Genomic DNA, 17,462 nt, shown 5'->3' on the forward strand with positions numbered 1-17,462 from the left:
AGTCTACATAGCCAGACAATCCTGCTGTCAGGGTGCCAATGCCTGAGATGATGGGGCGCCCAGGATTTCCAGGTTTATGGATCTTGGGTAGTAGATAGAATATCCCAGGTCAGGGTTCCAGGGGTGTGTCTGTGCAGATTTGATCTTGTGCTTTTTCAGGAAGTTTCTTGAGCAAATGCTGTAGTTGCTTTTGGTAACTCTCAGTGGGATCAGAGGGTAATGGCTTGTAAAAAGTGGTGTTGGAGAGCTGCCGAGCAGCCTCTTGTTCATATTCCGACCTATTCATGATGACAACAGCACCTCCTTTGTCAGCCTTTTTGATTATGATGTCAGAGTTGTTTCTGAGGCTGTGGATGGCATTGTGTTCCACACGGCTGAGGTTATGGGGCAAGTGATGCTGCTTTTCCACAATTTCAGCCCGTGCACGTCTGCAGAAGCACTCTATGTAGAAGTCCAGTCTGCTGTTTCGACCTTCAGGAGGAGTCCACCTAGAATCCTTCTTTTTGTAGTGTTGGTAGGGAGTTCTCTGTGGATTAGTATGTTGTTCAGAGGTATGTTGGATCTCTCTGGTCACTCGATCTCAGACCTAAAGGTCGCAATATTAAAACAAAAAAACTTCAAATCCAGACTCCAGCGAGAAACTGTTGAATTGGAATTCATTTGCAAATTGGATACAATTAACTTAGGCTTGAATAGAGACTGGGAGTGGCTAAGTCATTATGCAAGGTAACCTATTTCCCCTTGTTTTTTCCTACCCCCCCTCAGACATTCGTGTTAAACCCTGGATTTGTGCTGGAAATGGCCCACCTTGATTATCATACACATTGTAAGGAGAGTGATCACTTTAGATAAGCTATTACCAGCAGGAGAGTGGGGTGGGAGGAGGTATTTTTTCATGCTTTGTGTGTATATAAAAAGATCTGCTACACTCTCCACAGTATTCATCTGATGAAGTGAGCTGTAGCTCACGAAAGCTTATGCTCAAATAAATTGGTTAGTCTCTAAGGTGCCAAAAGTACTCCTTTTCTTTTTATAAGATTCATAGATATTTAGGTCAGAAGGGACCATTATGATCATCTAGTCTGACCTCCTGCACAACGCAGGCCACAGAATTTCACCCACCACTCCTACAAAAAAAACCCTCACACCTATATCTGTGCTATTGAAGTCCTCAAATCGTAGTTTAAGGGGTGGGACTGTGGGCGTGCATTGCAGGTATATTTGGGCCTGCTAAAAGGAGGAGGTGGGAATCGGGACACAGGGTAAATGCTCTGCGGCGTCAGAGCTAGGAAGGGGGACTAACCCCAATAAACATTGCATTGCCTGAACTTCAGATTTCTGGTCCTCTGCTTTCTGTCTGTGTGACAAGGACCAGGGGAGAGGGTGAAGGGAAAGTCCTCTAACACACTCCAACCTGTTAGCTGTCTATAAGCACACACTTTGCTCATCTTACATAGCACGGATGTTTTATAATGAAAGCAAAATAAGTTTATTATTGTACTGAAGAACAAGGACTAAGTTATACCAAGTAAAAGGGATAAAGGCAGAAACTGTTACAAGCAAATAAAAGTGAAAATATGCTTCTAAAAGACTCAACCTTAACCAGCAAGATACAGTCATGGTTCAAGATGATTTCTCTCACTCAGTCTCCTTTCCAGCTTTTTTCTGGCCAGGACCCATCACAGAGATCAAATTGCTTGGTTCCTTTGCTTCCTAAGGTAAAGGATAAAGGAAACCTCTCTCTCTCCCTCTGTTCCTCATATACCCAAAAGGATTGTGTGTGTCTGATAAGTCAGGAAGGCCTCCTGGGGATCCAGTCTCCTGTCTCTCTCTGGGGTGCAGGAACCATGTTAATTCTCTGTCTCTTGAATTCAGGATCAGGATAACCACTGCTGGCTTAGTGCCATGGCATTTTTTACTGCTAATATGTAAATTGAGGAAAACCCACATTCTTTTATTTAGGACAGACCTGTTTAGGACCTTTACCTAGATTAGGCTGTCTGGTCTTAAACATTGGTTAGTAACATCATACAGAGGGAATTCATAACTTCACATATAACATTAACACATGGATTTTACAATGACATTAATACTCAGCATGTTATTGGTTTTTATATGATAACCTACACAATACCTTTGGGATAAATATCATAAGAACAGTGTTGGGTGCAGTGAATTGAATGGCTCTAATGAGTGACAGCATGCCCTATGGCTGTGGGTAACAAGGGCTCTTAGGATCACATTACTAACAAGATTTTAGGGGGGAAACAGACTTTGGAAACTGTCTGCAGGGCTCCCCCACATTTTCACAACTATTGACATGGACACTTTTGCCCCAGTCAATGTCACACACAAATTCATCCTTCCAAAGACCATGGATCATCAGAGGGTATAAGCTTCAATGGCACTGCCAGTGACAGTGAGATTGGGAAAATCATCACAGTTAGAGGTATGCAAAATGTTTGCAGTAAAACCTATAGCCAACATAAACTCATCTCGTTTTGGTCTGAGCTTTGACTTGAGTCTATGATTTAAAAAAATGTTGAGAGAAAGATTTCCTAAATTGCATGAACCTTTCCAGAGAACCTGGATCAACTGACTTATTTGCATGAAAGTCATGGACAAATCTGTGGATTTTACACAAAAATCAAGTGAAACCCAGTGATTTTCAATTAGACTCTATGTTCATTGAAACCTGAAATGAAGTGTAGAAAAGTAGAGGTTGAAATGAAATTTAAACTTAATTTTGTATGAATTCCTCATTGAGTTTAGTATAGCTACAATCACATTGTCAGCTTAAATATGAATTTTTCTTATGCCATCAGACATTGCTTGGGCCATGAACAAGGATGCACCATACCCATCTATTATACTGTTTGCCAGAATGTCTATTTTGTGTTTCTATAGCTTTTTTTTTTTTCTTTTTTTTACAAAGACAAGTTGTTGGCCTCTCACTCAATGCCCAACATGAAGGGCCAGTAGACTGATTTTTTGTCTGGTCCCATCTGACCTGTTAGCCTGGGGTGGCCCTATCTGGAATTAAAACGCCTGCTGGCATAGCTCTCAAGGTCATAGCCACACACACGCCTTAATATCATTAGCCAACCTCTTTATTTTGGGAGCACTTCCTAAGATACACAGTTTTACAGCCATCTTTTGCCATCCACCAACTCAGTCCCAAAAAGTTAAATAAATTGAGACTCAATTGTGCAGATCACCAGGAGGGTTCCGAGGCTCAGGGGTGGCCCATGGACCACATGCTGATAAGCCCTATTGTAGATGATGTGGGATTATGGTCGAGACCCTGAGATGGGTGTAAAATGAGTACAGTTGGACTGAAGTCAATGGAGATGCACTTACATCAGCTAGAGATCTAGCTCTGATTACACAGAATGTGCTTGATTTTTGTTGTTTTTGTAATGCTGTATTCTGCACTTCCTAGGTGAACATGGTAAAAAATGGTTGGTGGACATTCATTGGAAATCATGGCCTTTGGTTTCCGTCACATTTTACAGGCTGCTCCTGAATGGGTTTGGGTTACAATAATGTTTAGTAAATGTGTTATTTCTTGCGCGCTCCGAAAAGTAATAGGTGCCTCCTGAACCACATTCAGCTATGGTCTCTGCCCTCCACAGCACACAGTCCAAATTCAACAGGCACAGCAGTCGAGAGTCAAAAGGGACAAAAGGAGAGAGGAGGCTAAAAATATTATGGTGAAAAGACCACATGCACACTAGGCAGTGGCGGATTAATGATTTTGCCACCCCTAGGCCCTGAAATAATTGCCGCTCCCACCCGGCAGCTCCCCGCGCCCCTACCCCAGCTCACCTCCGCTCCGCCTCCTCCCCTGAACGCGCCGTCGGGTCCTGCTTCTCCCCGCTCCCTGCCAGCACTTGTGTATGAAACAGCTTCGCGTGGCTGGGAGGGAGGAGGGGGGAACACAGCACGCTCAGGGGAGGAGGTGGGGCCGGGGCGGGGATTTGGGAAAGGGGACCAATAGGGGCAGGGAGGGGGTGGAGTTGAGGCAGAGACTTTGGGGAAGGGGTTGGAATGGGGGCGGGGAAGGGGTGGAGACACAAGCTCCCCCTGGTGCCGGGGAAAGTTGGCGCCTCTGGCTGCTCTTACAAATTTGCCGCCCCTGAAAATTTGTCAGCCTGGGCATTAATACGCCACTGACACTAGGCCCTGGTCTACGACGAGTTTAGGTCGAATTTAGCAGCATTAGGTTGATTTAACCCTGCACCTGTCCACATGACCAAGCCTGTTTTGTCGACTTAAAGGGCTCTTAAAATCGATTTCTGTACTCCTCCCTGGCAAGGGGTTTAGCACTAAAATCAACCTTGCTGGGTCGAATTTGGGGTAGTGTGGATGCAATTCAATGGTATTGGCCTTCGGGAGCTATCCCAAAGTGCTCCATTGTGACCGCTCTGGACAGCACTCTCAACTCAGATGCACTGGCCAGGTAGATAGGAAAAGCCCTGGGAACTTTTGAATTTCATTTCCTGTTTGGCCAGCGTGGCGAGCTGATCAGCACAAGTGACCATGCAGAGCTTGTCAGCACAGGTGACCATGGAGTCCCAGAATCGCAAAAGAGCTCCAACATGGACCCAATGAGAGGTACTGGATCTGATCGCTGAATGGGGAGAAGAATCCGTGCAGGCAGAACTCTGTTTCAAAAGACGAAATGCCAATACATTTGCCAAAATCTCCAAGGTCATGATGGACAAAGGCTACAACAGGGACACACAGCAGTGCCGCGTGAAAGTTAAGGAGCTGAGGCAAGCCTACCAAAAAACAAAGGATGCAAACGGTCGCTCTGGGTCAGAGCCCCATACATTCTGTTTCTATGATGAGTTGCATGCAATTCTGAGAGGGGGGCCCTACCGCTGTCCCACCACTGTCTGTGGATGCCTGCAAGGGGGGAGTCTCATGCAACAGGGATGAGGATTTTGTGGGTGAGGAAGATGAGGAGGAGATAGCACACAGCAGGCAAGCAAAGAATCCCTTCTTCCTAGCAGCCAGGAACTGTTCATCACCCTGGAGCCAATACCCTCCCAAGGTGGGCTCCCGGACCATGAAGCCAGAGAAGGCACCTCTGGTGAGTGTACCTTTGTAAATATAATACAGGGTTTAAAAGCAAGCGTGTTTAATGATTAATTTGCTCTGAAGACTTGGGATGCATTTGCAGCCAGTATAGCTACTGAAAAAGTCTGTTAACGTGTCTGGGGATGGAGTGAAAATCCTCCAGGGACATCTCCATGAAGCTCTCCTGGAGGTACTCTAAAAGCCTTTGCCACGCAGTGAGGGGAGGCCCGTTCATGCTGAGCTGTTTGCGTTTAGCTGAGAGGGATCTTCCCTGACACTAGCCATGCGGTTGTGTCTGGTGGGGGTGGGGGTGAAGCAAATGTGCTATGTAATGTGAATAGCTTGATTCAGTGTGAAATAGTCTTCCCTTTGTACTCTAAAATGTATCTTTTTAAAATATTCCTCTCCCGTTTTTTCCTCCCACAGCTGCAAATGTTTCTATGTTCCCCCTATCATCTCCGTCCCAAAGGCTAGCACAGATTAGAAAGTGAACAAAACTGCACTCGCAAGGACATGTTCTCAGAGCTCATGCAGTCCTCCTGCACTGAAAGAGCTCAGCAGAATGCATGGAGGCAAACAGTGGCAGAGACCAGGAAAGCATTAAATGAACACAATGAGAGGAGGGAGGAGCACGCTGAGAGGAGGCAGGATGCAATGCTGAGCCTAATGGGGGAGCAAACGGATATGCTCCAGTGTCTGGTGGAGCTGCAGGAAAGGCAGCAAGAGCACAGACCACCTCTGTAGCCCCTGTATAACTGCCTGCCCTCCTCCCCAAGTTCCATATCCTCCTCACCCAGATGCTCAAGAATGCGAGGGGGGAGGAGGCGGCTACAGGCACCAGCCACTCCACCCCAGAACAACAAGCAACAGAAGGCTGGCATTCAATAAGTTTTGAACTGTAATGTGGCCTTGTCCTTCCCTCTTCCCTTCATCCACCACCCCATCCAGTGCTTCCCTCCTCCCCCACCCCTCCCGGGCTACCTTGTGAGTTTTCCCCCTATTTGTGTGATGAATTAATAAAGAATGCATGATTTTGAAACAATAATGACTTTAATGACACTGAAAGCGGTGATCGAAGAGGGGAGGTCAGCTGGCTTACAGGGAAGTAGAGTCAACCAAGAAGGTGGGTTTTCATCAAGAAGAAACAAACAGAACTGTCACACTGTAGCCTGGCCAGTCATGAAACTGATTTTCAAAGTTTCTCTGATGCGTAGGGCGCCCAGCTGTGCTCCTCTAATTGCCCTGGTGTCTGGCTGCACGTAATCGGCTGCCAAGTGATTTGCCTAAACCTCCCACCCCGCCATAAATGTCTCCCCCTCACTCTCACAGATATTGTGAAGCACACAGCAAGCAGCAATAACAATGGGAATATTGGTTTCGCTGAGGTCTAACCAAGTCAGTAAACTGCGCCAGCGAGCTTTTAAACATCCAAATGCACATTCTACCACCATTCTGCACTTGCTCAGCCTATAGTTGAACTGCTCCTTACTACTATCCAGGGTGCCTGTGTAGGCTTCATGAGCCAGGGCATTAAGGGATAGGCTAGGTCCCTGAGAATAACTATAGGCATTTCAACACTCCCAACAGTAATTTTCTGGTCTGGGAAGTAAGTTCCTTCCTGCAGCTGTTCAAACAGAGTTCCTGACGATGCGAGCGTCATGCACCTTTTCCGGCCATCCCACGTTGATGTCGGTGAAATGTCCCTTGTGATCCACCAGTGCTTGCAGCACCACAGAAAAGTACCCCTTGCAGTTTACGTACTGGCTGCCAAGGTGGTCCAGTCCCAAGATAGGGATATGCGTTCTATCTATCGCCCCACCACAGTTAGGGAACCCCATTGCAGCAGAGCCATCCACTACGACCTGCACATTTCCCAGAGTCACTACCCTTGATAGCAGCAGCTCAATGATTGCATTGGCTACTTGGATCACAGCAGCCCCCACATTATATTTACCCACTCCAAATTGATTCCCGACTGACTGGTAGCTGTCTGGCGTTGCAAGCTTCCAGAGGGCTATCGCCACTCGCTTCTCAACTGTGAGGGCTGCTCTCATCTTGGTATTCTTCCACTTCAGGGCAGGGGAAAGCAAGTCACAAAGTTCCATGAAAGTGCCCTTACACATGCAAAAGTTTCGCAGCCACTGGGAATCATCCCAGACCTGCAACACTATGCAGTCCCACCAGTCTGTGCTTGTTTCCTGGGCCCAGAATCAGCGTTCCATGGCATGAACCTGCCCCATTACTACCATGATGTCCAAATTGCCAGGGCCCGTGCTTTGAGAGAAGTCTGTGTCCATGTCCTCATCACTATCATGATCGCGCTGTCGTCACCTCCTCGCCTGCTTTTGCAGGTTCTGCACATACTGCAGGATAATGCGCGAGGTGTTTACAATGCTCACAATAGCAGCATTTAGCTGAGCGGGCTCCATGCTTCCCATGGTATGGCGTCTGCAGGACAGCAGAGTTGCAGCAGAAGCAGTGGATGACGATGGATTCCACGAGAATAGAACGACGAGAGGACCTGCAAGGTGGATTCATGGTACCAGGAGAGCAGAGCTGCAGCAGAAGCAGTGGATGATGGCGGTTAGCAGTATGGTGTCTGCACGGAAAAAAGGCACAAAATGATTGTCTGCCATTGCTTTCATGGAGGGAGGGGCGACTGGTGACATGTACCCAAAACCACCTGCGACAATGTTTTTGCCCCATCAGGCATTGGGAGCTCAATCCAGAAGTCCAATGGGCCGTGGAGACTGCAGGAACTGTGGGATAGCTACCCACAGTGCAATGCTCCGAAAGTCGACACTAGCCATGGTACTGTGGATGCACTCCACCGCCTTAATGCATTTAGTGGGGACACACACAATAAACTGTATAAAATTGCTTCCTAAAAATCGACTTCTATAAATTCGACCTAATTTTGTAGTGTAGACATATCTGTAGTGAGTCGAACACAGCTGGTTGGTGTTGTATATTTAGGCTGTTTTCTTCCTTACCACACTTCATGCCGACCAGATGGCAGAAGTAAATATTTTAGAGGGATTTGAATGTGGCAAGGATGGTGGCTTGGAAAACAGGCTTGGGAAGATTTCCACACAAGGGGAGCAGTAAAGAAGGCACAAAAACAAAAGTTGATGAAAGCAAGCGGGGGGAAAGCATAAAGGCTGGCACTGTTGCAATGGAATTGGGAAATGCAAAAGGCAAACAAACAGTCAGAGATATAGTTTCAAGCCTAGAAAGCAAAGCACAAGGAGCTTAATCTATAGGTAATAGGGGACAGCCAAGGCTATTCTTAAAACTGCAAGTAAATAGGATGCTGGTTCTTCTGTGCTCAAATAACCATTTTTTTCACGTGAATAAGGAAATTCATGCATGAAAAAGATCATTACTCAAAATTCCCCTGTTTCAGACTTATTAGCAGGAAAAGGTACCAAAATCCGAGTGGTTTTGCTGACCAATCACACACTGATTAGCAAAGCAAAAACAACCCAGAGGACAACATTTCTTCTCTCAAACTCTTAAAACTATTATGAATATAAATTAAATTAATAAAAATCCATTCACAAATGGTTCAAGCAGAAAAAAGGGCTAAATTGGTCAGGTAATTTATTCACAGTCCATAATTCTGCCAACTCTTTTCTTTAGCTCAGACCTTAAAGAGCTTGCAATTGCTTTCTCATGGTTTAGTTTTAGGAGAATTCCATTTTCAGACAAGCCCTTCATTGTCAGTGTGAATAAATAAATATATAATGAAAGATTAATGTTGGCACTTACTGTACTAAACGTGCTTTCTCCCTTCCAAGCCATGGTGTCTCCTGTAATATCTGGATAGATTTTCATGGGCACTTTCTTCTCTTTGGCTTTTTCTAATAACCATGAGGTCTTTTCCTTCACTGTACTGAAAAAGAAATTCCACAAAGTTTTGAGAAAATCCCTCTGCTGAAATCTCTGTTCTGTCAACATTCCCTGATGTTAAATGCAATTGATTATTACTACTAACTTTTTTCTAGTCACAGTGTTTTCAGTGGACTTCATGTGGGAACTATTCAAAGGGCACATAAGATTAACCAGATATTAACAGCTACAACTTTAAGAAAATCCCTGTTTGAAGACAAAATTCATGACCTTTGTAATGAGGAAATGGCCCCTTGACTGCTTATCAGAACACAGCTTTTTGATATAACATGGCTTTGGAAGTCAGCACTCTTGGGTTCTACTTTTTGGCTCTGCCCCTGACTTTGCTCTGCAACCCTGAGCATGTCACTGAGTGTGCAATGTTGCACCCAGTTCAATTCAATGGAAAAACTCCCTGTGATTTCAGTGAGGAAGGATCAAAGCCAGAATTTCATGTACTTTTAGGAGTAGCCTGACTTGGAATTTCTGATGTTAAAAACATGTACACCATTGGAATTCCCTCCTTTTAGTGTCTCTTTTTTTATATTGTATATGTTATGAAACCTTGATTAGCACATCAAGAAGTTTCCCTAAAGATAAGGTCATCAGGAGAATAGAAGCTCAGTCTATGTGAACAGATTTCACTGCAAACATACCAGACCATTGCTGACAACACATCAGCACTTTGTTTTCAGACCCACTTGATTGCAAGAAAAGTGAGAGCTCAGAAGAGGTCAGAGCCGCACCTGCCAACAGAACATCCTAAAGTACATTGTACAATATCTGCTCTCATAATGCAAATATTTACCAGCATTTGGAATTACAAAGAATTGTGCTAAGAATACTGGTGCCAGTTAATTAAATCTGTCCTGTGCTGGATTTCAGTTGATTAATAAAGAACCATTGATTTATTAAATATGATGATTAATGATTAATCTATTGATTGAGCAAACAAACGTCTGATTTATAGCACCACTTATTTATGGATTATATTGTTCTATTACAATAGCCATATAAGAAAAGATCTCAGGTCAAAAGTGCCCCAGGGCATTGATCTGACTTCTGTACTCAATACCTTTATTCAGCATAGACAACTCCATCACATAAACCCATAAACATATCCAACGATTATCAAAGTAATTTGTAAAATTTGTAAAAGTCACCATGTGTTTGTGGACAATTCATAGAAAAAAAAAAGAAAGAAAAGAGCTAAATTCACTGCATAGGCTGGTGGACCCGATCTCCAGCCTGTGACAAACAGTCAGTCATGCCCAGTTCAGTTTGTAGCCCTTTTCTCAGGGCTCTGTTTATCCTTCAACACTAAGAAGGGAAAATGGAACAACAACAAAAAAGCAACAGTCCTGTTCTCAGCTCAGATTGTGAGACCCTCTGGCCTCTGATAGCTAATGGACTGGAGCAGTTCTCAGCCTATGGGTGTCTGCAGGGCTTGCCTGTCTTCTCACAGCCTTCTGCTGCAGCCAAAAGAGAGTGCATTTTTAGCCCTCCTCCACTGGTCCCAGGTAGCCTCATGGAGCAGGGATGTTCCTTTAGATCTCCTGGCTCAGATCCAATCACTAAATGTTGTCCAGCTGGGTCAGACAATTCCCAGCACCTGGACTGCTGAGCTTTTCTCAATAACAAGGTCACCTGCTTCCTGGGCCCTTAAAGGAGCAGACTGCCCCCTTACACTTTTTAAAAAAAAAAAAAATTGTTTACACCACTCTTGTCCTTACCTTTATCTTCCCCTTCTCCCTCTGCTTTGTCCATCCACCCATTCTCAAGCCTTGCCCTAACAGTCACTTCCTCTGGTCCTGTTCTTAAATCACTCAACATACCCTTCCTCTTCATTTAATTCCCACGTCGTCCTTGTTAAACAACTCTGCCTCCTCCTTTGCTAACTCATGTGCCTACTGTCCCCATGAGCTCTTCTCTAAGTCTGACACTCTTTGAAACTTCCTCCCCCATGCTCCTTTCCTCCAAGGAAAAGGGCTGAGATTGAGGGCAGTAGCAGGATTCCCACAGAAGATAAAATGCTAGGTGCAATATTCTGAATTGTAAAAGAATTTATAGCCATTTTCAAAGGAAAGGGAAATGCAGAATGATCCCAAGTGCCTGCTCAGATTAGGGCGTGGAGAGGCTGCTAGACCCGCAGCAGTGAGGTTCTGCCTGGGCAGCTAAGGAGGTTGGTAATGGGACAGGAGTACTATAAGGGGCAGACCATCAATCAAATGTTGCCCCGCCTCCTGACCTCTCAGGCCCCACCTACCTGTCATCCTAAGACATGCCCCCTGGGTATTACTTCCGGGGTCAAGACAGACACATGACCGGAAGGAGGAGGCTTGGTATGGAACTAACTGAGCCAATGCCACGTCATGAGCATATTTTTTTTTATTTAAAAGACACAGCTCCTTGAAAATAAACCAAGTTGCTCCATCAAAACTTTTATCTTACTTAAGCGCCCCACAGACCTTCAAACAGAAAACCAGATAATCACAAAGCCCTTTTCAATATATATTTCTATTTACAGCTACCAAGTTTTATATCGCATGTTTGTCCCCTCACCATTCTGTAACTTGATCCTTTTAGATTTCTTACAAATAGTCTTTTTCTTAAGCAGGATTCTGTAACTTTTTGTGCGGACCAGATGGTCAATATATTGCTGTAAGCAGGCATCTTCTGGTTTGATCATTTTCTTTAAAACACTGTCAGGGTCTCGACTCAATTGCACAGTATTTACCCTTGTGTTAAATTTTCTTGGGTTATGCACAGACATTACAAAGCATAACCTATGTCAATAACAGTGTTTAATAAGCTTTCCAAACACAGGTCATCGCACAGATCCCGGAGCTGCAGTTTATATCCTCCGAAATCCAACTCACACAGCCATGGTACCATTGGGCTGGCACATCTATTTCACAGTCCTCACAATCTTCTAAAAGCTTTTCTCTAAGGCAGTGATTAAGGACAGCATAAACAGCAACACGTACCATAGAACGCATGACTTTTTTACACTCATGATGTGGCACTGGCTCAGTTAGCTCCATGTCAAGCCTCCTCCTTAAATCTATATAGCCATGATCCTCGGCGTCTTCGTCAACGATTTGTACCAGCATCGAGCAAAAACAAGTTGGGCCCAGTTTGTCTTCGTTGCCTGATGCAACGCTGCCCCAGGCCTCTGGGTCTTCTAGAAAAGCATCATTGAGCCGTTGAGAGATTTTCAGAAAAGAAACAACTGTGGCCCCACTGCTTGGTTTTAAATTTATGCAACCCCACGTCGGTTCCCAACCCCATTACACCCCATCCTCAACCGTTACTTCTTAATCGTTCATTTATCTGAGCAACATCTTTCCCATTCACCTTGTCCACCAGTGACTCCCAGGAGCCACGGTTGCTTTCCTCCTCTAGGGGAGTGGATGATGAGAGGCCGTCATGCTCATTGGGCTGCCTCACGAGCGGTTGGGTTTTGGCGTCAGGTTCCGGCGTATCCATCAACTGCTGGGCCAAAGAGCTCCTCTTGGATGCTCCCTCCCCCTCCTCGGAGCTGTTGCTGATGTAGCCATTCCTCCGTGGGCGATTGAAGGCTCTCGGAGCTAAAACAAAGTCCAAAGTTCTCATGGGGGTGGTTTCCTCTCAGCATTTCCGCAATTTCTAAAACATGCATTCTTGCAATGAAATGACCTTTTCCACGTGGCACTGGGACTTCCGGGGGTGTGCTGCACTTTGATTGGTAGAGGGTGGTAGGAGGGCTCTTAAAGGGGTCACCCCGCCCCAGAACTCCCCCCAGTTGGACAAATCCACTCTCAGGGAGCTCCTCTGTGGCTGAAACCCATCCTGATTGGAAGAGGGTGGTGGGAAGAATTCTTAGAGGGTCACAGTACACCCTTTGCTTCCGGTCATGTGTCCATCTTGACCCCGGAAGTAATACCGCCAAGGGGCAGGTCTTAAGGTGACAGGTGTGTGGGGCCCAAGGGGTCAGGGAGCAGGGACTATGTTTGATTGATGTAGGCCCCTTATACTACTGACAGATGGGTGTTAAGAGCAATGTAAAGAACTGCACAGCGGAACAAGTGCAAGATAAGAAGTTTGATTGGTCCTATAAAACCCAGGAACTATGCTACACATCTTTGAGTGCTGCATATCTATTAGCACTTTATCTAACCACTAACATATTTACATATATAGAGAACTCCTGTGACAGAGAAGTGGTTGAAAGCTGGGGAAAGGGAGGGAAAGCTTAGGACATCTGGCTGGGTTGTGAGGTAAAGGAGCTGAAGCTGTGGAAGAAGGAGTTGAGGGGGGAAACCCGGACCTAGCACTGGATTCTTTATTTCACATCCCTATCAGCTACCCAGACTTCCTGGCTTAGATCCAATAGGTAGAGCAGCAAGAGATGATCTGATGCCACCAGCCCCTAGTGGCTAAGAGGAGTCACTGTAGAGAAACAATTGCTTCGTGTCTACAGCCTTTATGCCTACATGAGAACTTACCTGGTCTGCAGGCCAGAGTCACATGTGAGCTGCGTGGCTCTTGCTAGGTGTGGCAATCCAAGCTCATCTGGGTATTATGGAGTTTATACAATATAGAAAGATAACAAAATCAGACTCATATGAAGTTCATTGAAGCAAAGGAGTAGCTTCCAAAATAGAATGGGTTTGGTCTGGTCCTGAGACATTACATTGCATCCCCCAACACAAGTTATTCCTTCTTAGCATATGCTCAACGTGCCTGGGGTGGCACATCACCAGGATTCATCGTCAAATTTGGTCTGCTGGTTGGATCATTAGCTTCCCCGGCTTGCGCTGGGTACTAAAGGAGAGTGCAATGTGAATGCTGATCCCTACTCCCCATTTATTCCTTGCAAGCACTCTACATACTGAGTAACAATAAAATGAAACCCTGAGTTTCAACACAATGAGAGATAAAGGATCAGCAGGAATGGACAAGGAAGTGAAAAAATAATCTAGTGTCAGAAAGAGGCATACATGAAACATTGTTTCAAATGTCGGAGCAGACAGAGAAGAGTTTAGGACAGACTGAACAATGAGCAAACCTCAAATGGTTCAGATAAACAACCGAAAGTCTGGGTATTTATATTAACTGTATTTGAAGCTCTTCTATCTGCATCATTAGTCAGAAATGTCAAAATAACAAATTTTTCCTGCAAGCTTTCCACTTATTTCCAGTTTCCCATTAGCAGGGCCAGACTGGCAGACCAAGCATCTTGGAGAATATCTTTTGAGAAGTCTTCAAAGATATTGTGCATGAGATACATACACACAGCATCTAATATGGGGTGCAATTGACCACTAAGGTCATGAGCCTGATTTTCAATACACCCTTTCACTTCATCAATCCAAATTCTTGTAAAGTTTCAAATACAACAACATCTAATCCAGCAGTAGAATTTTTACCATAAATCTAGGGGAAAACAGCAATAGAATTCTATAGATTTGTTAGTTGGAAAATTCCCTAACCACTTACTATTTCAAAAGATTCTTAAGTTTCTTGGCAACCAATCTCTGAAAAATAGATATTGTTTACAACGTTTAAACAAAAAACAAAACCTTATCCTGATCTGCTTCACTCCTAGAAGTTTTCTTTCACAGTTTTAAGTTGCATCTGCACAAATACTGATATTATTTCATCTTATTTACTCATGGGAAGGAAATAATATTATTAATGCACATATTTTCAATCCATATAACCTACATTCACCTTTGGAAAGCCAAGAGAGGTCCTGTGAAACTTTTCCGTGCTTGAACTTTTAAAGCAAACTAATTAAGAGCAGCTCTCTGCAGCGCCACACCTACCCCTTCATCCACCAAACCCTCCCCACACACATTTCCCCCCACTGTATCCATATTCTCTCCTTCCACCTCTCCTCCCAGACAGTTTTAAAATCTCTCTCTCACACACTACTTCAAACATCTGCTAGTTGGCCACAAGTGTCACTCTGTCAGGAGGGTCATGATCTGCCTCGCCCAAAGAGGAGGAGTGGAAGCAGTCCTCCATGTCTTCTCCATGCTCATGCCCTTGTCCATGTCTTCAAGCCTCATCCCCTCTGCTGCTGGATTGATGGGACTTCTGTTCTCAATTGGAAGAAGGTGCCATTGGCAGAGGGGCTATACGAGGCACTGAAGTGCTGTGCTCACAACATTACAATGCTTTGGGGATCCAGATGACCTGTAGTTCTGTTCACATTGAGAGAAACCCCCACTTTCAATAGAACTTCTGAAATACTGAGGCTGTCTTGCAAACCCAACTCAATCCCAGCAAAAAAAAAACACATGTGGTCATCCAATTCTCATAGAATCCCAGTTCCGCTCCTGGCCAGAATCAAGATGAGATGTGACATTTGGGGGCGGGGGGGGGAGTGTATACAATTTAATTAACTGTTTTTTAAAACAATTCCGTTAAGATAGTTCTGAGTTTTGGGAGTGGTTCTTGTCAGTTCATCTCAGTTGGATTTCCCACCTCTCTTTTTAAACCTGCTTTACATCTGACAGATGGGATTAGTGACTATAATAAACACCTCTGCACAAAGGATTTGTTTTTGTTTTTCACAGAAGTACCAGCAAAGAAAAATAGAGCTTCACTATTACAATAAATCAGTGAGCGTATAAAATGTGGCTTAACTGTTCTTTTTCCTATCTCTCTATTACAGTACAGCTTCCAAGATACCGCATGGCAGTCAGCCCAGGGTTTCAAGATACTGAATACACACGCATGCACACAGTCATATACCCAGAATCGAAACTGAACCTAGTGCTGAAAGGCTAGAAAACACACATAAATACTGCTAGTCAATGCCATCCCCTGCTCGCAGAGTTGTGGTATTTAATAAGAATTGAAACCACACCACCAAATTCACTTGATGAACACCACCACCAGAAGGCATGTTTTCACTACTGTATCACCAAGCTACTCCTCCCGAACAGGATTCTAACATGGATATACCTCTCTCTGAGATGGGAGTAACCTAAGATCTGTTTTACCACAGATTAGTCAATTTTGGTCTTTATCATATTCTTTTCATGGCATCCCATTTAACTGCTATGGATGCCATTGTGTGTAATGTGTTCTGCTACAGAAATAACCTTGGGAGCCATGTCTGGTGGAAATCTGCACAGCTGAATGGAGCTACAGCTGGAGGGTGTGATCCTGGAAGTTTTCAGGTGGTAGTGACAAACTTTTCCCAGATTTCTCTCCCCCCTACCCCCATGATGCTCCTGGCACAGTCCCTGGATAGGATCCCCCTTCGGAGACCCTTTTCTCCCCTTTCAAGTGGCAGGCCTGTGTCCCCACTTCTCTACATCTCTCCCCTTGAGAAAAGGACAGAACAAGAATACTCACCCTGTCTTCTAAGGAAGTCCATCCTCCCTAGATGGAGTACCTATTATCGCCTCCTCAGATTTCAAACATCAGACCTTCACACTGTAAGCCTTCCCCATAACCACACACCATACATTTGCCATAAAACAGTGCTGAGCATTACCAAATCAGTCATATGTAGCCACAGATATAGATCTTTCCCTCTGGATCAAACTAGCAGGTCACATATGGGGAGTTTTCAAGTGTCCCCAAAGGTCTCTTGTCACCCCAAAACCTTTGAGCTTATGCCTGGGATTGGGTCCTGCTCTTCCCATTTGTCTTTTGTGAGAGAGAAGAGGGGTGAACCCACATTCCTCAAGGTGCCTCAACTTCAGGCCGGGGCATCCTTCCTACGGAAGCAACCCCTGAACAGCTGGGGAAATCAGAACAGGGCTGACCCTTTGCAAAGCTGGACTTAATCAGGTGTAATTCTTGGGCTCTGCTTTCCTAGGCTCAGGCGAGGAAGGGAATAAGGGCCATCCCCAGCATTGGCATGACCTCGGTGGCATAGACACTGACTTTTCTTTTGGCTGGTGGGTGCTTTTGGAGTGGGGGCAGGAAGAAGCAGAGCCACAAGGGAGAAGTGGCAGAGTGGGGGCAGGAAGAAGTGGATCAAAAGCAGGGCCATGGGGGGGGGGGGCGGGAAGAGGCTGAGTGGGAGCAGGGCCTGGGGCAGAGCCTGGGCGGGGCACAGTCTAGGCACTGGTGGCTCCCCAACTTCTTGGGAGCTTCCAGTGGCGGCGGCAGTGGTCCAAAGGCATCAGGCCAGTGCACCACCAAAGGGAACACCACATTGAGCACTTTTTGCCCTGTTTGGGAAGGCTTAGCCTCCTCTAGCCTCTTATACCTGCAGCCCATGCTGTGGCTTGCAGGTGCTGAAACCCCCCCACCTCACCCCCTTTTTTTTTTTTTCCAGTGTGTGCTTGAGCCCCAGACCACCCACAGCATTGGCACCTATGCCCTATGGGGTTTTGTGTTGATCCCAGGGCTGTTTATATGAGGGGAAACCACAGATGGCTTCCTGCCCCACAGAGCCTGGCTTCATGGAATCTATCCTTGGAGCCAGAATGACTCACACCTCATGGGTGGAGGCACTTCCCCTGCCCAACTCTGAT

At 45.3% G+C, this 17,462-nt stretch overlaps 1 long non-coding RNA gene across 2 annotated transcripts; it reads right to left on the reverse strand.

Moving 5' to 3' along the window:
• Window positions 1-6,139: 6,139 nt before the first annotated feature.
• Window positions 6,140-14,004, reverse strand: LOC311523378. Of its 2 annotated transcripts, XR_014712328.1 has the most exons (5): window positions 13,464-14,004; window positions 12,334-12,566; window positions 11,964-12,160; window positions 8,857-8,980; window positions 6,140-7,684 (listed from the first exon to the last, which is right to left on the reverse strand). It is a non-coding gene; the product is annotated as an uncharacterized lncRNA (long non-coding RNA). The 2 variants fall into 2 exon arrangements; XR_014712327.1 differs by lacking the exon at window positions 11,964-12,160.
• Window positions 14,005-17,462: the final 3,458 nt, after the last annotated feature.

Source organism: Lepidochelys olivacea, assembly GCF_965140295.1.
Source record: "Lepidochelys olivacea isolate rLepOli2 genome assembly, chromosome: 7".
NCBI classification, from domain to species: Eukaryota; Metazoa; Chordata; order Testudines; family Cheloniidae; genus Lepidochelys; species Lepidochelys olivacea.